Genomic DNA, 2,500 nt, shown 5'->3' with positions numbered 1-2,500 from the left:
GGACTTAGAAAATTTTCACACATGTGTCAGACTTCCAGAGAGGGGAGCATGTCAGTGCGCGCATCCGATTTCAGTTCCAGAGCGATTCGCGCGATGAGTCCTTGATACTTAGTCGTTTTTGCAAAATTTCTGACTTTTTGGAAAATTTCACAATTTTGTGAAAACTTCCACAAAATGAGGTTCTAGTATGTTAGAGGGCATCCCAGGAGGGCTCCAAAAGTGTGGGTAAAATATATATCCCACAGGGGGAAAATTGAAAAAAAGTTGAAAAAAAAAATTTTTGGGGACTTAGAAAATTTTCACACATGTGTCAGACTTCCAGAGAGGGGAGCATGTCAGTGCGCGCATCCGATTTCAGTTCCAGAGCGATTCGCGCGATGAGTCCTTGATACTTAGTCGTTTTTGGCAAAATTTCTGACTTTTTGAAAATTTCACAATTTTGTGAAAACTTCCACAAAATGAGGTTCTAGTATGTTAGAGGGCATCCCAGGAGGGCTCCAAAAGTGTGGGTAAAATATATATCCCACAGGGGGAAAATTGAAAAAAAGTTGAAAAAAAAAATTTTTGGGGACTTAGAAAATTTTTCAACTTTTGTCAGACTTCCAGACAGGGGAGCGTGTCAGTGCGCGCATCCGATTTCAGTTCCAGAGCGATTCGCGCGATGAGTCCTTGATACTTAGTCGTTTTTGGCAAAATTTCTGACTTTTTGAAAATTTCACAATTTTGTGAAAACTTCCACAAAATGAGGTTCTAGTATGTTAGAGGGCATCCCAGGAGGGCTCCAAAAGTGTGGGTAAAATATATATCCCACAGGGGGAAAATTGAAAAAAAGTTGAAAAAAAAAATTTTTGGGGACTTAGAAAATTTTCACACATGTGTCAGACTTCCAGAGAGGGGAGCATGTCAGTGCGCGCATCCGATTTCAGTTCCAGAGCGATTCGCGCGATGAGTCCTTGATACTTAGTCGTTTTTGCAAAATTTCTGACTTTTTGGAAAATTTCACAATTTTGTGAAAACTTCCACAAAATGAGGTTCTAGTATGTTAGAGGGCATCCCAGGAGGGCTCCAAAAGTGTGGGTAAAATATATATCCCACAGGGGGAAAATTGAAAAAAAGTTGAAAAAAAAAATTTTTGGGGACTTAGAAAATTTTTCAACTTTTGTCAGACTTCCAGACAGGGGAGCGTGTCAGTGCGCGCATCCGATTTCAGTTCCAGAGCGATTCGCGCGATGAGTCCTTGATACTTAGTCGTTTTTGGCAAAATTTCTGACTTTTTGAAAATTTCACAATTTTGTGAAAACTTCCACAAAATGAGGTTCTAGTATGTTAGAGGGCATCCCAGGAGGGCTCCAAAAGTGTGGGTAAAATATATATCCCACAGGGGGAAAATTGAAAAAAAGTTGAAAAAAAAAATTTTTGGGGACTTAGAAAATTTTTCAACTTTTGTCAGACTTCCAGACAGGGGAGCGTGTCAGTGCGCGCATCCGATTTCAGTTCCAGAGCGATTCGCGCGATGAGTCCTTGATACTTAGTCGTTTTTGGCAAAATTTCTGACTTTTTGAAAATTTCACAATTTTGTGAAAACTTCCACAAAATGAGGTTCTAGTATGTTAGAGGGCATCCCAGGAGGGCTCCAAAAGTGTGGGTAAAATATATATCCCACAGGGGGAAAATTGAAAAAAAGTTGAAAAAAAAAATTTTTGGGGACTTAGAAAATTTTTCAACTTTTGTCAGACTTCCAGACAGGGGAGCGTGTCAGTGCGCGCATCCGATTTCAGTTCCAGAGCGATTCGCGCGATGAGTCCTTGATACTTAGTCGTTTTTGGCAAAATTTCTGACTTTTTGAAAATTTCACAATTTTGTGAAAACTTCCACAAAATGAGGTTCTAGTATGTTAGAGGGCATCCCAGGAGGGCTCCAAAAGTGTGGGTAAAATATATATCCCACAGGGGGAAAATTGAAAAAAAGTTGAAAAAAAAAATTTTTGGGGACTTAGAAAATTTTCACACATGTGTCAGACTTCCAGAGAGGGGAGCATGTCAGTGCGCGCATCCGATTTCAGTTCCAGAGCGATTCGCGCGATGAGTCCTTGATACTTAGTCGTTTTTGCAAAATTTCTGACTTTTTGGAAAATTTCACAATTTTGTGAAAACTTCCACAAAATGAGGTTCTAGTATGTTAGAGGGCATCCCAGGAGGGCTCCAAAAGTGTGGGTAAAATATATATCCCACAGGGGGAAAATTGAAAAAAAGTTGAAAAAAAAAATTTTTGGGGACTTAGAAAATTTTCACACATGTGTCAGACTTCCAGAGAGGGGAGCATGTCAGTGCGCGCATCCGATTTCAGTTCCAGAGCGATTCGCGCGATGAGTCCTTGATACTTAGTCGTTTTTGCAAAATTTCTGACTTTTTGGAAAATTTCACAATTTTGTGAAAACTTCCACAAAATGAGGTTCTAGTATGTTAGAGGGCATCCCAGGAGGGCTCCAAAAGTGTGGGTA

The sequence above is a fragment of the Phyllobates terribilis genome, unplaced genomic scaffold, assembly GCF_046119375.1.
Source record: "Phyllobates terribilis strain yellow unplaced genomic scaffold, ASM4611937v1 Scaffold_1975__1_contigs__length_183079, whole genome shotgun sequence".
Classification (NCBI taxonomy): Eukaryota; Metazoa; Chordata; class Amphibia; order Anura; family Dendrobatidae; genus Phyllobates; species Phyllobates terribilis.
Note: the sequence above shows the minus strand (reverse complement) of the source record.